Source organism: Equus caballus, chromosome X, assembly GCF_041296265.1.
Source record: "Equus caballus isolate H_3958 breed thoroughbred chromosome X, TB-T2T, whole genome shotgun sequence".
NCBI lineage: Eukaryota > Metazoa > Chordata > Mammalia > Perissodactyla > Equidae > Equus > Equus caballus.
This window is the reverse complement of record NC_091715.1, coordinates 141,193,256-141,211,475: the sequence shown is the minus strand read 5'-3', so window position 1 is coordinate 141,211,475 and position 18,220 is coordinate 141,193,256. Positions and strand designations below refer to the sequence as shown.

Genomic DNA, 18,220 nt, shown 5'->3' with positions numbered 1-18,220 from the left:
ATTTAAGGGAGCTACCTGGCGTGTGCAGATTTCAGACATTCTCAATGCCATGAGATACTGTTGTAGGTGCAGGTCTTTAGTAAATTCCCACTCCTGGATGCAGGAGCAATCAGAGCAGTGAGGTAAGGTATAACTGATATCTCTTGTGGACAGAGCTGGGGAGAGGACTGATGTAGGGGCATTTAGCCTTTTCAAGAGTCTTCAGAGTCTACTGATGGGTCCTGGCCAATTTTAGTACCTTTTGTTGTCACAAGGAGGGTCTTTCGGCTGACCGGAGTCTCCCACGCAGCAGCAACAGTCTCTAGGAGGGGCCCTGACCGGGGTTGGAAGCCTATTCTGGTTCTGCTGGGCTACTGGCTCAATGCATGGTCTGGGTGAGTTTCTCCCCCTCACCTAATTCTTCAAGGTAGTAGGTGGATGAAATCCCCTTGTGGGTAAAGCCCTGAGACTCACTGGAATCTCAAGTATTTGGTAGCTCTGGAAAGTATGGTGCGTTATTCATTTAGGTCCCTGCCCCAAAGCCGAGCCACTGAAGCTTTTGATAAAAATACTCTGGAAATCCAGACTTGAGCACTCAGAAGACATGGATTGAAGTCCCATTTCTGCTAAGAAATCACTGGGTGACCTTGGGCAATTTCCTGCCCTACACGGTGTCCGCAGGTGTCCAATGGAAGGGCCTCCTGTTTCTCTAGGACAGAAATTCTCAAGCTTTTTGGTCTTAGGGTCCCTTCACACTCTTAACAATCATTGAGGAGCCCAAAGAGCTCTTGCTCATGTGGCCTCTCTCTATCTATAGATATTTACAGTTTTAGGAATTGAAACTGAGAAAACTTTAAAATATTTATTAATTCATTTTAAAATAAAAATAATAAACCCATTATATGTTAACATAAATAACTATATTTTCCAAAACAAAAACGATTAGTGAGAAGAGCGACATTGTTTTACGTTTTTGTAAATCTCTTTAATGTCAGGCTTAATACAAGACAGCTGGATTCTTGTAACTGCGTCTGCATTCAATCTGTTGTGATATCACATCGTGTTGTCTCTGGAAAAATCCACGGCGAAACTGGGTGAGGAGAGGGGAAAAGGGAAACATATCTTGGTACTATTGTGAAAAGAGTTTTGGTCATGTAGGCCCCAGAAAGGGTCTCAGGGACCCTCAGGGGTCCCTGGACCACATTGTTGGAACTGCCACTCTAGAATAAACAGGACTGTGTTCCTATGTCACTGCATTACTGAGGACCACACCCCCACTCCAAATTAAGTCCCGCACAAGGTGTCCTGCTCCCCCAGGTTGTCTACAAATTGATGTTTAAGTTTTTTCTAGGAGGGTGCAGCTTCCCCACCCCTAAATCCTGAGAGAAGTAAGTCTTTTTATCTCCAGAATCTATACCTGTATTGGGGTCGGACCACACAGAAGACTGTGTGCACCTACCAACTTGGGGTCTGTAACGGATGTCAAGTTGGCTTACACAGTCCATAAAGAAGAAAAATCAAGCCAATAGAAACAAGCAAACAAGTACGCAAAAGGTAGCTTCAGTTACCTGTTAGAGAAACAGAATGACTAATTCAGACATCAAAGTAATTGGGCACATCACGTGGAGCGGGCCTTCCAAACGACAGGGCTGCTCTTGAGTGGAAATGAGTATGCGTGGAATCGCATGCAGAATGCACAAGGAGAATAAGCTGATAACGTTTCAGCCAACAGTGCTGTGTGGCCTCCTGCATTCAGACAGACAGTGCTAGACCACAATCCAAAGACTGGGTTTGGGCATGGGAAGTCTGCTGCCAGTTCCATGTGCGTGTGTGTGATCTGGGCAGGTTAATTCCCCCTGGCTCGTCTCCCGACCTGTAAAATGGAAAAAGTGTCACTGTCCTGCCTTTCTTCAGGTCTGTAGGGCACCGCAGTGATGAAGATGGCTGGAGAAGGCCCTAGGAAATGGTGCTGTGCTTTGTAGATGTCAGGGCCCCTCAGGAAAAGGTCAGAGACCAGGACTGGGACGGGCAGCACCCACAGAGAAAGCTGCCAGCCTGGCTGTCTTGTGGAATAATGGCCAAGTTCTCCTTACCAATCCTCCTCCCCTCCCCTGCCTTCCCCCCCACCCCCCCTGCCCCGGCCTGATCCCGTCTCCACGCTGGCATGAAGAAGGAGTCGGAGGGCCATGTTCAGAAAGAGTCTTCCTGTTCTCAGTTTCTCACAGGCTTAGCTGAGCCCCCCCAAGGTGGGAGCAGATGCAACTCCCCTGGGTTTGGGTAGAGACAACTGTTTCCCTTGGAAAGCTTGCTGCTAATCTGCACGGTGTCTGCCAAGCCCCAGGAGCCAGCTGAAGCCATGCGCCCAGGGTGTTTTGCCAATGTCTCCATACAGCCTTCGCCAGCCGTTGCCTACCTCCTATCCGCTGCTGGACAAACTGTGACCTGCCCCCAGTCAGGCTGGTCGGCGGAGACTGACAGTAAGACCTGATCCACCAAAGTGACCGTGGACAGCAACTGGCAGAGGGCCAGGATGGCACCAACGCCAAGAAGTACTCATGCCTTGCCACTGTGGCTGTTGGTCGTGATCTTATGGAAGAAGTAAAGGATGGTTCCAGAAGTACCAAAGGGGTGACGAGCACAGGCTGCTTTAACTGCTTCTCAGAGAAGAATGATTGTGTGCCATTTCCTCTGTGCCAACCACTGTGCTTAGGGCTTTATCCTTATGATGTATAAACATGTGGGCCTCACTGGAACCACCACACAGCAGAGTGGGAAGGGAAACTTTGGCCAACTGAGATGATCACTCGACAGTGCCTGGGATCAAAGCCAAAATGGCTGCCACCCACCGAAGGACCTTCCACTCTCCCTGTCACTCATTGTGACAGGGTGGGAGGAGCCAGTCTGCCTAAAGTTCAACTTGGAGAGCATCTATCAAGACACACCTGGAGAAGGCTGTGGAGGCAGAGTTTCTGGGCTGTGTGTGACTGAACTGAGGGGTCTCAGCTTCACAGAAAAGGTAACAAGAACGAACCTCAGTACTTATACCGGTCTTCATTTAACATTTTACAAAAAGCCATGACCTCTACCACCTCTCTGGAACCTCTCATTAAGCCCAGAGGTCAGCAGGACAGGAGCCTCATCCCTTTTGTACAAATGAGAATTCTAAAGTTCAGAGAGGTGAGGCAACTTAGCTGCCCAAAGACCCGAACCTCGTGTCAGAGGCTGAATACTGGCCCCCAAAGATGTCCATGTCCCAATCCCTGCAACCAGTGAATGTTATACGGCAGAGGGGACTTTGCAGGTGTGATTAAATAAAGGATCTTGAGAAGGAGAGATTAGCCTGAATTTTCTGGATGGGCCCTAAATGCCATCACAAGTGTCCTTATAAGAGGGAAGCTGAGGGAGATTTGACACAGACAGAAGAGGAGAAGGCCACGTGATGTCAGAAGCAGAGGTTGGAGTGATGCACTTTGAAGATGGAGGATGGGGCCACGAGCCAAGGAATGCAGGCAGCCACCAGAAGCTGGAAAAGGCCAAGGAAATGGATTCTCCCCTCAGAGCCTCCAGAAGGAGCCAGCTTGTTGACATCTTGACTTCAGCCAAATGAAACTAACTTTGGGCTTCTGCCCCCTAGAACGAGGAGAGTAAATTTACATTATTTTAAGCCACTAAGTTGGTGGTAATCTCTTACAGCAGCCACGGGAAACTGATTGGTCGGCTAATGGCAAAGCTGGGACAGAGGCCAGTCCTCTCATCACCCAGACAGAAGCAGAAGGCCGCCTCTGCTCTTGGCAAAGCTTCCCCAGGGATGGCACAGGCAGGGGCAGAGGATGGGAGGACTTCGGGAGGAGACGATGATGGTTCAGGAACAGGAGGCTGCTGGGAGCCACCAGCTCAAAGTCCCTTGCTTGAGGCTCGTCATGTGACTTATCCGACCCTTCAAGGAAGGGACTAGGAGCATGGAGGCCATGGCCTGTCCCTGAGCCCAGGGGCTGGGATGCTCAGCCCCTTGCGGACTGCATGAGGACCTGCCGACTGAGACTGGAGCGATGGCTTCTGCAGTCTGTCACCGCCTCCTTCACTGAGTCCTAGGTGCCCCTGCTGATGTGAGGTGGCCTCTGTCTGACTCCAGGCTCCTGTGGCACTGAGGTAAGTACAATCCAGGAGGGGAGTTTGGAGCAGCGCTCACCCTCTGGTGGGGGTGAAAATTGGCCATTCCCCTCAGAGAGAGGAGGCCCTTGGCAATTGTCAGGGCTCTTCCCTCCCTAGTGCCCACACAGCAGTAGGCAGATCTGGTTGGGGCCGGAAGAAGTGAGTTCTACATTCTTCCCTCCCTGAGGGCCCTACCTGTGGTCACGGAGCGGGGCATGGGGAAGTGTAATGGATGACAGCCCCTTGGTGCTTTGTTAAGTGAAAATTAAAATCATCGGGAAATGTTGGCATTTCTTCTCTTCTCTCCCCTTCCCCATCTCCCTTCTTCTGAGCTTCTCGATCTCTCTGTTCTAGCTCTTCCTCTTTTGCCTTTTTTCCTAGTTCATTTTAAGTTCCTCAAACTTCCTAGCTCTGAGAACAACTCTGTGGTTGAGGCTTGGATTTCAGAACTTTTAAAAATCACCTTGAATCCTTAGGGTGTGTACGAACTGCTTCTCAACTTGAGCAATGGCGGGGGTCAAAGTTTCGGGGCCTCCAGCCAGCAGCACCACAAGGTTACGTAAGAGCTGCTGACAACACAAGCCCCTCCCCCCATCCCAGTGACCCCAGCAACCTTGCTTTTCGAGTTGAGTCGCAGAGCCTGGGCAAGCATGAACAATTGGTTTTCATTTCAAAACTCAACTTCTAATGGGCACTTCCAAGTCATTTCCTTAAGCTCCTACTATATTCCAAACTTTGGTCCAGTTAAGTTCTGTGAAACTCAAACTTTGTGTTTTGGGATTCTACTTTTCTCTAAATTTCACGATGTAGGGGAAAGAGTGTACTTCCATTGGGCACTGGTTGGAATGGAAACCTCACAGAGCTTGCCAAGCTGATCCCTAGAATACCTCTGCACTGGGCTGTTCCACCGAGCAGGTTCCTGGCCATCTGAGCGCTTAGATGGTGCGGCAGGTGACTTTGAGATGCCCTTCTTTACAGGAACACAGGCCATCAGCCGCATCTCCAACATCTGTAAAAGGGACAATATCTAAACTACTTTCACAAGCATATTTCATTTTCCCCCTTGCCATTATTCTGGGCATTATCCAGGGCAATATCCTTATCCCACGTCACAGGTCCAGGGCATCCCCAGGGCCACTCAGCCAGCCCCAGAGGGGAGCTCCTGGAATGGTGAAGCTGGAAGTGCCATTGGAAATTACTGTATCAATCTTTCCTTGTTCTATAAACATGGACACTAAAGGCCTCAAAGAGGGAATAGGCCCCGCAAATGGCTGGTGGCCCAGCGGGACCAACTCAGGCCTTACCCAACCAACGCTCCCCTTAGCCCCCCAACATCCCTCCCTTCCTGGGCCCGGGCACTTGGCCACCATGTTTACCTTCAAAGCCAGGTGCCAGCCTGGGGAGGAGCCGCATCTTCTGTTTTTGAGAAATTGGCAGGGCACGGCAAAGCAGGCGTGTGTGCGTGTGAGCTAGTGTAAGGACTGCCTGTGTCGTTTGCGAAACAACAAATCTCAGGACTGGGAGGCTGGTCAAAAGTCAGTACAGATGAACTCGTTTACACAAAGGGGCGTGCTGTGGGAGAGTTGTGGGCGAATCACTGTTCTGTAAATTGAATCTTTAACCCCCCTGGGGCGCAACCTATTGCAGCCCACTGAGAACTCCTTTTATGAAGCAAAGGGTCTTCTTGTAATGCAAATCACCGCCCCCTAATTGGCCTGCTTTGTAACTTCTGGGCCTACAATTGCTTAAGGGGGTCATGTCCCTTTGTCACCAATTGTACATTTTTTATTTTGTCTCGCACAAAGCAGGGGAGGTGCCAAGGTCAACTCGGACCTGGCTGCTGCTGCCTCCAGCCTGGAGAAGACCCATCTGAACCGGGGGCAGACCCGGTCCGGTCCGCTGCCTCCCCTCCCCTGCCCCGAGGAGGTTGGTGCAGAGCAGCTAATCGGGAAGCTGGGAGTGCAGGTGGCACTCCGTACCACCTGGAGCCATCTCCGAGAGAGTGTCCACATCCTCCGAGGCTGGCGAGGAATACCAATTGCACGGTTACTGGGCCCCCTCAGGAACCCACAAGAGGAAATTAAAAGGCATACACACGCCTGGAATAAAGGGCCCTCTTCTTGCAGCTAATCACCGAAATTGGTCACTGGGTTGTCCCCTCCCCCCTTTGGTGAAAGACATGGTCTTTCTCTTTTCTGGCTCATCACTGTGTTCTTAGAAATGTGCGAGGGGGGCTGAGCTTTGCACGGGCCTCCCCCCGCCGTCCTCCCCCGCAGCCCTCGCTTTCTCCTCAGTCCTTGCTTTTCCCAGCATGAGGGGCAACAGTTTGTGCCATCTAATGCAGGAGACAGATCAGTCCCAGCCCCAAGGCCATGCGGGTGGGAGGAGTGGCCCGGCATCTCTATGAGTGCCTCCTGCAGGGCCCCTTGCAGGTTGCAAAACGTTTCCACTTCCCTGCCGCAAGTGCTTCACAACCTGATTAGGCTTACTGCTGCCATTTTACCTCAATGAAGTGGCCTGAAATGACAGGCCTGGTAGTCAGGGCTCGAACCCAGGACTTTAGCTTCAGGGTCCACTGCCTCCTGCTAGTGTGTGTGTCTCTGGGCTGTCGGGCAATGGGAGAACCCTCTGCATCCCCTTATCGAAGTCTGGGCAGCCCCGAGAGCAGGAGCAGGAGCAGGATGACGCCTGTGGCTGCCGGGAGAGACCACAAGGGAGAGGGGGGGCTTTATGTAACAATTGTCCCAGCAGCGAGCACTGCCCAGGCACACACGAGATGCCCTCTCAAGGCCTGCTGAGAGGCAGCAGGAGGGAGATCTCAGGGAAGAGCCTGCCTACCCCGGGAAGGCCTCCTCTGGGGGCCTCCCTTTCCCCTGCCAGGCTAGTGACGGGGTTGGGTCACCTGATCTCCAGGACCGCTTTCCCCATGAGTTCCGGAGAGTTGATCTAAGCTGTGGTCTGGCCTCCTGTCCCAGCTGTGGGCACTTAGGTCTGTGGGTGCTCTGCAGAGGCCTGGCCCAGAGAAGACGCGGGTGATGTGGCCTGTGATCTTAGTGTTGATGGGAAATCCTAATATTTATACTATAGTGTGTTGAGTGTTGACCCCCTAAAAGATAGGTCCACTCGGAATCTGTAAATGTGACCTTATTTGTAAAAGGATCTTTGCAGATGTAATGAAGTTAAGGGTCTCAAGATGAGATATTCTGATTATCCAGGTTGGCCCTAAATCTAGCAACAGGGGTTCTTATAAGAGAGAGGAAAAAGGAGATCTGAGACACACAGGGAAGAAGATGGAAGCAGAGATTGGAGGGACACAGCCACAAGCCAAGGAATGCCTGGGGCCACCAGAAGCTGGAAAAGGCGGTTCTTGGAGTCTTCAGAGGGAGCACGGCCCTGCTGACACCTTGATTTCAGACTCTGGCCTCCAGAACTGTGAGAGAAGAAATAAATACATACATACATAAATAAATTTCTGCATAAATGAATACGTTTCTTTTGTTTTAAGTCACCAAGGTTGTGATAATTTGTTATGGCAGTCACAGGAAACCAACACACATACCGTGCCACATGGTAGCAACAATACCAAGGAGAGGAAGGATGGAAAAAGAGGAAGGAGAAGGGAAAAAGGAGAAGAAGCCATTACCAGCAGCAAAGGTAACACTTCCCCTGGTAGATGCAAGGGCCAGGCAGGCACTGTCCTAGATGCGCTCAGAGCATGAGCCCATTGCACTGCTACCACACCCTGACAAAGCAGGCCCTTCCCCTGGGCCCGCCGCGCAGGAACCGGGATGGGAGCCCCAACAGGGGGGACCACAGGCCTGCCTTGCCCCTGGGTGGACCAGCACAGTGGGGGGCCACTTGCTGGGCTGCTGATGGGGGGCCCGCCAGTAGCCTGGATCAACTGCAGGCTACAGAAATGAACGTCGTGATAAGGGCTTTAAGAGGCACAAAGAGCACGTGGTCTTTGCAGGTTCAGGAGAGAGAAGATGCATTTCTGGATCTAGCCCTAGAGGGATGGGACACGGCCAGCCTAACCCAGACCTCTGAGCCTCCCTGTTCCCTCCCAAAACACCACAGAGTTGGCCCCACAGGAAAGCAGGAGCCTTTGGTGGATCCAGCCCTGGGGCTCCCAACCCAATACCGGGTTTTCTCTCCTGGGGCGCATGTCTCAGTAACTGGCGAGAAACCTGGGCACACCCCTGACTCCCCCGTTCTCTTTTCTCTCCCCAACCTCTCAACAACCAATCTTGTCAATTCACTTCCTAAATATTTCTCTCCCTCTGCTCTCAGGTGTCTGTTGCCACTGCGGCCCAGGCCTTGGAGCCCTCGCACGGAGGGATGTGGCAGCTGCTTCCCCTTGTCCTCCATTTGCATGCAAGCATTCCTCCTGCTGTGACTCCCATGGGACAGCAAGGCAGCACTAGGACGCTTTAGTTGCATTATGCAGCTTCCTCTTGGTTATGACATGATCAGAGTTGGGAAGTGGGGCTATGGGGGTGGGAGGGAGGAAGTGTCGCCTGTGATTGATGGACGAGGGGGCCTGTGCTAGCAGAGTGGCTGGCCGCACCTCTGGCCTCTGGCGGTTGGGAGCTGGGCTGCAAAGAGAATTTTCTGAGCAGCATGCTTTTGTACATGGTAATACTGCGGTACTCATCACTATCCGTGGGCACCTTCAATGGAGTTTTGCTTCTTCTTTATTTCTTCCTGAAAAACTATTATTAAATTATTTGCATCTTATCAATCACACTATCTCAAAATTGGGGACAGGCAGTATTTGGGCAGTAGAGAAACTTGACTTTGGCTTTCTGTGCTGTTCAGGATGGGCTCAGTGGTATTCACGTATGTTCTGTCCACTTGGAGCAGCTGATTATCTTAGCTTGCAAAAACTAAGTATACCCACAACTATTTTTTAAAAAATCTTTTTTATTAAAATCCTTGCAGGAAAAAAATGGTTTTTTATTGCAAGTCCAGAATTCTCTAGCCCCTAGCCCTTTGCTATGTTTTCATAATATAACACTTGCGAGTGGGACATTTTTAGGAGCTCAGCAGTCACATCAGAGCACAGCATGGGGCCCCAACATCATATCCTTTGTCTCCTTCTATTATGCTTATTTACATGGCTGGCACCTTGCAGGATCAAGAAGGGAGCTCCTGGAGGGCAGGGATACTGTCCTTTTCACTGCTGTACTCCCAATGGATAGCACATAGTAGGCCTGGTACCCAGTAGGTGCTCCATAAAGGTTTTTTTGGTTTTACTGAGTAAGTGAATGAATGAGTTCACTGGGAACTGAGGCTCAGAGCAGATCATAAGCTAGTGAAAGGCAGAGCTGGGGTGCAAACCCAGGGCTGATGTCAGAGTTCGTGCTCTGTCCCCTCCCCACACCAAAGTGACGGCAGGATGAAGTCCTTGCGCTGATGTTCCTATGGGAGCAGCTGTGAAGAGGCTGAGGGGCTGAGAAGAAGCTGTGGACAAAGGCAGCAAGTCCCTAAATGGGCAAGGTGCGAGGTGGGTGGCTCAGGAGGGCTGCCCCGGGGGCTGTGAACCTGGGAAGGGGGGCTAAATCAGGGAGGTTCTGGAGACAGACTCCAGGGGTTTGGGTATGACATCTAGCCGTGGCCTTGGGGGCCTTACTTTCCCAGCAGCCAGAGGAGCTGAAAGGAAATGGTCCAGCCTTGGCTAAAGTAGGGAGGAAGCAGGAAGGCGACTTTGGAGACATCTGCAAAGCCTGAGGCCACCTGAGCAATATCTTCACTCATCTCAGGTGTTAACAGAATGAACCCCAAGTCCCTGCTCCAAGACAAGGGGGATGCCTGAGACACCTGGACTGGGCAGCCTGCAGAGAAGGAGTAGCAGGAGAGGCCCGGGCAGAACTCAGGATCTTCAAATCCTGAGTCTGCTATGTGGGGTGACTCTGGATCTCTTCTCTCTCAGTTGATTTTCCTGCCTTTTTATGCCCTCTCTTGGAATTGGTTAATTTCCTTGCCAACAAGCAATGAAGGAAGCAATAAGATGCACACCTCTCCTTCAATTCTATCCAACAAAAATCCATTGCCTATCTTACCATGTGTGAGGCGTCAGGGACCAGAGGGCAAGTTCAACTCCATCCCCTAGAGGGCGAAAGAGACTCCTGGTTAAGTGAGTTGTCCACAAGGCCAACCATGATCTTGAATGGACCGTAGGGAAGGGACTAGAGCAGAGGGAGGGAGTCATTCTCAGCTCTGTGAGTCTGGGAAGGGTTCTTGGAAGTGGGGTTTGAGCTGAGCCTGGAGAGCTGGAAAGAAGGTGGGCAGGTGTGGAAAAGTATCCTCGGTGAGGACGAAGTGAGCAGGGGCCTGGGGGCAGAGGAGGGCAGGATATTCTGTGGGGCAAAGGGGCCAGCCTGCGATACAGACCTGTGTGAGGATGGGAGAGGGGTTGGGGAGAGGGTGGCCGCAGAGGGAGGCTGGGTCCATGTGATGTTGAGGGCCAGACCTAGCAGCTCACACAGCATCTCACAGGCACCAGAGAGTCATCAAAGGCTTGTGCGCAACGGCAGGAGCCAGACTGGACTTTGGGAAAACACCTCTGTGGCTGAATGGAGGAATATCTATCTATCTATCTACCTATCTATCTCCTCTGCATGGGACATTTTTCTTCTCTTTCTCTTTTACTTTTTTTCCTTTCCTGAGGAAGCTTTGTGGTTGACAGAGAGACATAACCAGCTCAGAGGCAATGCAGATTCCAGTACCTAATACACCAGAATTCAGGTGACGTATAGACTGCCTGCTACCCATCAGCCCTGTAGTGGGGGGGCCTGGTCAAACACCACAGCAGTAGCAGCAAGCTCTGAGAAGCATTGGAAACAGCCTGGAACACCATGTGGTTTCCCCTGTAGTGTGATGAATGGTGGCCCCCAAAAGATATGTCCACCTGGAACCTGTGAATGTGACCTTACTTGGAAAAAGTGTCCTTGCAGATGTAATTAAGGTAAGAATTTCAAGAACAGATCATCCTGGATTATCCGGGTAGGCCCTAAATCCAATGGCAAGTGTCCTGAGAAGAGGAGAAATGCAGAGGAGAAAGCCTTGGGAAGATGGAGGCAGAGATTGGAGTGACACAGCCACAAGCCCAGGAATACCTGGAGGCCCTGGAAGCTGCAGGAGGCAAGGAAGGATCCTCCCCTGGAGCCTGCAGAGGGAGACCAGCCCTGCTGACCCCTTGATTTCAGCCCAGTGATACGAACTCTCTCAAAGACCATGCACACTCCTAGAAGGCGGGGGCCATGTCCTACTCCTCATTGTAGCCTCAGCATCTAACACAAGGCCTGGCACGTACTGAGTACTCAGTAAATGTTGGCTGCATGGATGAATGGGGGCATTATTGCTGGGAGTTCACGGATCCACGTGTATACCAAGCCCTGTCTGTAGATGGATGCCTTCCATATTTATATCGCTGTTTGTCCTTTTGTGTTCCTCAAACAACAGATAATAAAAGTATTGCTAGCTGCTGTTATGCAGAGTCTCCAAAATGTTTTGATACTGGAGCAGAGGTGAGAAGGGCAGACAAGGAAAGGAGGCCCCGCCCTGTGATTCTTCCTTTCCATCACAGCCTGTTTCTAAGCCAAACTGGAGAAGTACCAAGACACAGTCTTCGAGGCCAGTCAGCATCTAGTCAACCTGGATACTGACCAACCACTCTTGGCCAATGGCAGCGCACCGGGTAGGCAGAGGTGGCTTTGGTGGAGACAGGGAATTGCAAGCTGCCCTCCTGCAGACACCCACCAGCAGGGGCTAGGGAGGAGCCCAGTGAGGCAGGAAATGTCCATGGAGTTGCCAGTGCCATCTGGCCACTTCCTCACCCTCAGTCCCCTGGTGACATGGCCAGTTTAGAATCTGTCTGCTGGAAAGAGTCTAGTCAGATAAGCCTATTCCCAGGAGCTTTCCCCATACCCCGTTTGGAGACGTTTTTGCAGTAATAATTGGTAATTTGCTCGTCAATTCCTCCTTACAGGCTCTGGTTCCAGGAGAGTTCTGGAGCCAGGCTTTTGAGAGCTGCTCATGTCCCTTACAGGCCCCGAGACCAACGTGCTGGCTAAAGAGAAATGGCTTAGACAACTTGCCTTAAATAATCTGGCAAGTGAACCTCCTCTCTTTATTCATTAGGGATATTTGCACCTAAATAGCCTCTTTCTTTCTTGGGATTTGAATCCCCAGCCAGGGCGAGGTGTGGGGATTGACAAGGCTGGGGCTCAGGAGGCTGGTGGACATGGCCAAATTGAGACGTGTCTGCAAAGGCAAGAGATGCGCCCGGACCAGGAGACCGTGGTGCTGGCGCGCGGTGGTGTTACACAGCCCTTCCTCTGCCTCCAGCGCCCTCTCTCACCTCAGAGCTGCTTCAAGGGTTTTTATACTCAAGACCGAGGTCCGAGGGGATTTTCCTCAGGCCAAGGAACTGGGATCAGGTAGCTCTCAGATCTTCTCCTGGCTTCTTCACTGGCGAGATGAGGGGCCGCAGACAAGCCCTGTCCTGGCTCACCAGTCTGTCAAGGCGGGGATGCTGAGAAGAAAGGCTGCTCACAAGGTGATTGGCAGACTGTGCCGAGGAGAAGGGAGGCTGGGGGCAGGCGGACTCTGGTTCTGCTGGGCCTGTGACCTGTGCCTAGGGCTGCCTGCCTGTCGGGCCCTCACCCAATTGTGCTGGGGCCAAAGGGGCCCCCTCGGGCAAGTGCTTTCTGAAACTAAGGTTGAAGGAAGAAAGGTTCCCCTCCCGGGCACTGTTAACTGAACTTCTTTCTTGAAATACTAACTTTTTCCTAAGGCGGTAAAGCTCCTTTAACATACTTGTGATGGAATTTCATTCATTTTCTTGTTTCAAAGTCTTCACGCTCTCACCATGTCTTTGCTGATGTATCTGACAAGACAAAAAAAGCTTCTATACAAATTAGCTACATTTTCATTGTTTGTTTTATGAGTATGAAAGGTTTAAACATAAAGTATTCAGATTACATGGATTAATTAGATGTTTTACGTTAAAAAACACAAGAAAATAAGTTGCAGAGTATAATATAAAACTCAGCAGGCTTGATTTTCTGTTGCAAAGCTATTAAAAAAATAATAATTAAGACAGGAACAGTAAACTGATTCTATGCATAAATTAGAGCTAGCAAAGGCAAATGTTTGCTTTTAGATTACAATGTATGTAGATTTAGCCATAAACTAAAGGCTCAAGATGTTAATTGAGCTAAACCTGAGGTCTAATTAGGCACCACGGCAGGACGGGCCCAGGCCGTGCAGAGCAGAGTAGCCCAGGGGTGGGGCGGCCGCGGGGGCTTCCTTCCTCTCTCAGCTGTCGCCGTCGCCGTGGGGGACTAGGCAGAGTAGGTGGAGCGCCTGATGCCCTGTGAATGGTAGCAAACAAGACCATTACAGAGTTGTCAGACTCGGCAGAAAACCCCCGCCAGGAATTGAAATGCACATTGCTGGGTCCCGTTAGCAAGGCAGAGAAATCTCCTGGGAGGGGCGCCAGGTTTGGGTTGCTTCTCTCCTGTTAAATTCTGAGGTGGCTGCAAGCTAGTCTTGCTCTGGAAGAACTCAGTTATGTCTACGCATGTCCTTAAACTGTCTCCCGTTAGTAAGCTGCAGAGATGGCAGCCAGTGCTCCTAAAACCACAAGCAGGCCATAGCAAATTGTTCAGCTTATTGATAAGTGTCCCCAAACATCCTCACTATAGCAGACCAAATACAAGGGCTGAGATGCAAACAGCTCCCAGGGGAAACATCTCAATATTAGGAAGTTTCTCAGTTTGCTTTAACAAACTCAGTTCAGACACTTGATGACAGCCCTGAGCCTGGGCTGGGCTGAACGCAGGAGTCCACTATCCTCCTCCCCAACCCCCGCCTAGACTGACCCCCTAGTGGCCTCACTCCCCCCTGTCAGCCTCTCTCGGAAGGCAGTGGTAGGATCAGAGAGGCTCAAGCAACCCCTTTAGGGCACCAACCCCACAGGGGCCTCTGAGGCCCGGAGACCAGCCTGCCTTGGCCTGGCAGCTATGCAGAGGGAGCTGGGCCAGGGCATCCGCACCTGCTCAGAGATGGGGTGCAGTGCTCTCCACAGATGCTTCCAGGGGCTGGGGCATGCAACTTTCTTGCATAGAGGGAAGGAGCCCTGGTCCTGGCTCTGGCCCCAGCCTGGCCACTCCACTCCCTGGGTGGCCTTTGGCACCTTCTTCTGCTGCTCTGGTTGGGGGAGGGGAGGAGTCTCCATTTTCCCAGGTGTGAAACCCTTTGGAGATTGCCCACCACAGTTTTCACAGGCTTTTTCTGTCCTCTGATCCTCACCACCAATGGCCCCAATTAGCATTGGAGAACACAGACCCTGCAAGCTGAGGGGTTGTGGGCATGGCGACGACCACTGCCCCTGGCAGCTACTTCCAGGGCATCTCAGGGCCACACTGCACAGCCTCCCACCCCTGGCAGTCTTGGCGAAGTCTGTGACTACTGATTATTTCTTACTTTCAAGACTGGAAATACATCAACTCTTTTCATCCAGAGATTCATGGCTGTCCCTGGAGGGTTAAAATATAAATAGCAGTTTCTAAGTGCACTAATAAAGAGATGAAGCTAAGCAAACACTGTCTCAGTCGGCCTCCCAGCCCCTCGGCGGACCCGTCTGGCCGCCTGCTTCACTAATGTGCCCACCAGTTTCCCTGGGCACGCGCTTGTTCTGCCAAGGCCGGGAGAGAGGCTGGTGAAGTGGGCTAAAAATAAAATGAACAAGAGCAGAAAACAAGCAGCCACCACCCAAGTAAAGGACACTGCCTGCCTGGGGACCAACTTTCAGCCCCAGGAGCCCACACTTGATGGTCTGGGAGTGGTCTTGGTCTCTTGGGCTCTCTGAGGTGTGCCCAGACTGGCATTACCCTAAGAGGGGGAGGGACAAGCTTGGGATAGTACTCTTGATCACCCCTATGGTGGGAGGGAGCACCCTGTCCCTGGAGCCACGATGGGACAGGAGGGGTGGAAATAGATGGGCCCAAGGCTGCCATGGCCTCCTGTCCCTGGGCAGCGGGCAGCCAGAGCTGACCCAGGGTGGCCCAGAGGCCCTGGTACACCTTGAGCCCTGTGCTGGTCGGTACCCGGGAGCCTGTGGGAGGGACAAGCAGGGCCCTTCAGGTGAGCCAGGCCCCCAGCCCAAGCTGCTGACAGGCAGGGAGACCAGGCCCACAGCGGGCAGGGCTGTGCCCAGGGTCATGTGCAAGTGAGGGCCAGCCCGGGGTCCCTGTGTCCTCAGCTCTGCGGATCCAGCAGCCGCATCCAAGATGACCAGGAGCAATGGGTCTGATGCTGGGTCGCTGGGAGATTTTCTCCTTGGGGACTCTGTTGGCCTGGTCTGCGTGACCCTGGTCACCTGTGGAAGGTGGCATCAGCCAAGCACACAGTCGCCAAGAGCACAGGACGTGTCTCAGAAGCAGCCACCCTGGCCCTAGTCGGCCCTGGCTCTGGCTCACGGGGCATTTCCAGTGGGTTCCCAGGGAGGCCATGGGCGCCCGCTCCCTCTCTCCTGCTCTCCTCCCTTCCTTCCTCTCTTCTTTTGTCCCTCCCCGCTTTCCTTCCATCAGAGGGATACAGAGCCAGGGCCTCAGCTCTGGGTCCCCTCCGCCTCCTGCCTGAACGGCCGTCTCCCACAGCCCTTGTGGAGCGGGCTGCTCCCCGCAAGTGGGAGGGCACTGCCATTTGCCGGCTGGTGGCTTCCCCAGCCTCCCCTGGTGCTGGGCCTCTCTGCAAAGGAGAGCAGGCCATCCTGGGCGCTGGCCCTCAGGCAGGTCCTGGCCCAGCCAAGGTGCACACAGGGCTTTGGATGTGGCCCCAGCGGCAGAACCTCACTCCACCACAGCACGGAGATGGCTCAGCTCATGTGCCCAACATGGCGGAAGGCCCCAGGGGGACACAGCCTGCAGCCCAGGCCTCTCCTCCCTACCGCTGAGCTCTTGTCCTGGCTGTCCATGGTGGGCCCAGGGGAGGGGAGCCAGGGGGCAGAGGACAGACCTTGGAGAGTGAGACTCCTCAGGACAAGCCTGAGGATGAAGGCACGAGGGCAGGAGGAGGCTGGCCCGGCAAGGGGCCCTGGGTCCCCACTAGGGTGGGCAGCTGGGGTCCCCACAGAAGCCCCAAGCACAGGGCTCCAGGGACCCAGAGGAGTTTGGCTGAACCAGAAACCACTGTGTGGTCCTGGTGGCCGTGGTGACAAAGGAGAGGATGAGGGCGGGAGAGAAGGCCGTCACTCCCTGGGGCTCCCAGCACTGGCTCACCAGCCCTCCCTCTCCCCTCAGCGCCGGAGTTGTGTATTCAACAATCTGCTGGACATGTCCACCTGGATATTCCTTAAGCTCCTCCAATTGACTGTGACCCAGACTGAACTTCACCCCCTGGCCCCGCCCCCACACGCAAGAAGACCACTGTGGAGACGCCTGAAGGGAATTTCTGTCTGGAGCCCACACTTGTCCTCCCAACTCCTTCCTGGCCTCTCTCCGAGGCTGTCCCATGGGCTCCTCAATCTCATCGGGCTACACAGCTTTGCCTCTCCTCCTGACCCTACTTCTGCCCTCCATCTAGCAATAGTGCCGCCAACACCAGGTGCCAAGGCTGAACTTGGCCTCCTCCCTGCTCTCCCCACCCAGTCACCTCCTATCCCTCTGCATTGACGGGAAACCTTTGACTTTGAACCTTAAATATATTGAGTGAATTTGCTGGGCCTACCTGAGGTTGGCATCCAGCTTGGACCATGCTACACTCACACTTTTCAGACAGTGGAATTCAGTCAAACCACAAAAATAACCAGTTAGAGCTTGTTTGAGGTGTGTATTTATTTTTTTTCATGACTAGTTCTGGTGACTTTCTAGTAACCAGTCGTTTGACTGGTCATAGCCCTTTTCCCTAAGCTGGGTTCTTTGTGCTGGCACAGCTTGTGTGCCAGGAATGATGCCCAATGCCACTGGCCTCCCATGGGCCCCACTTGCGCAGACCCAGAAAGAGCAGCTCAGCTGAGCCTTCTGGAATGGGGGCTTCCCTCTCAGCTGCCTGTGGGATGGACTGCCGTGAAAATTGAGACTTGTTTATGCCAGACTTGCCCTGTAGTACCTCGGACTACAGCCCGACGTTTCTTATTTGCTTTTTTGGAAGCAAAGTTTGGAAGGAAGCTGGTCTTTGATTTCTTCTTGGCCTATAAGACAGGTCCTCTTCACAACGCAAAAAGAAAAGATCAGGAACCAAGCCCCAACTCTTGCCTGTGAAAAGGCTGCTGTTCTGCATTCCTAAAAGAGCTGCTGACATCTAGAAGCAAACAAGTCTGCTGAGAGACAATTAGGCTGATGCAGGCTCTCCGGATTTCTATTCCATTCCTTTTTAACTGCCTCAGTGCCAGCTGAACTAGCAGCCCCGGGAGGTGAAATTGATCCCAAGGATTTCCCCAGCTCTCTGGAATGAAGCTTTCACTTCTATAATTAGAATCTCAGAATGTCAGGGCTGCAGGGACCCTTGGGACCAGCTGGCCCATCCCCATCATGAGGCTGACAGCCAGGCTGTGAGGCTCAGCTTGAGGCCTGCCCCTTACCTCCCGCCTTGCCAGGGCCCTTCCTGCTACAGCTTCTGCTACTAGTTCTTTCCACTGTTTTAGTCTTTTCTCGCAGACCCAGATGCTCACTAGGTCCTTGGTAAAGGGAATCAGAGCTCTTCTGCAGTCTCCCAGGGTGCAAGCCTCGGATCCAGCAGGCAGTCAGCCTTGTCAGTAAGCGGATGTCAGATTTCTTTCTCTAGAGACCCCAACACTTGCAAGAGAACACACAACACCTCCACCTGGCTTTGACTGCTCTCAGTCATCTGCTCCCAACCTGATCTGGCACCATTCTTGTTTGGTGTCCTACATTCCTCTGTGCTGGACAACTCTGTTCCCTGAATACACCATGCAATTTCCCACCCACCCCCACTCCACCAGCTGCCCCCTCAGACCAAGGGGCTATTCAGTTCTGGCTGTCCACCAAGACCATTCTCCTTTGGTAAGGCCCATGGCCAGGATTCTTGCCTCTGTGAAGTGTTTCCAAAGAGAGCTTCATCA

At 52.6% G+C, this 18,220-nt stretch overlaps 1 long non-coding RNA gene and 1 other non-coding gene across 3 annotated transcripts in view; both read right to left on the bottom strand.

Moving 5' to 3' along the window:
• Positions 1-942: 942 nt before the first annotated feature.
• LOC106781395 (uncharacterized) overlaps positions 943-18,220 on the bottom strand; it is a 40,563-nt gene continuing 23,285 nt past the window's right edge. Inside the window, exons 5-13 of one of the 2 annotated variants that reach the window (XR_011434752.1) lie at positions 13,358-13,508; positions 12,918-13,021; positions 10,194-10,239; positions 7,412-7,561; positions 6,635-6,825; positions 5,508-5,703; positions 5,019-5,140; positions 1,548-1,852; positions 943-1,069 (exon numbers count right to left, since the gene is read on the bottom strand). This is a non-coding gene — a long non-coding RNA (uncharacterized lncRNA). Of the gene's footprint in view, positions 1,070-1,547; positions 1,853-5,018; positions 5,141-5,507; positions 5,704-6,634; positions 6,826-7,033; positions 7,144-7,411; positions 7,562-10,193; positions 10,240-12,917; positions 13,022-13,357; positions 13,509-18,220 lie in introns of those variants that run through there. The other variant, XR_011434753.1, reaches the window with a different exon arrangement.
• MIR2114 (microRNA mir-2114) lies at positions 3,839-3,967 on the bottom strand. Its single transcript, NR_128204.1, has one exon. It is a non-coding gene; the product is annotated as a microRNA mir-2114 (primary transcript).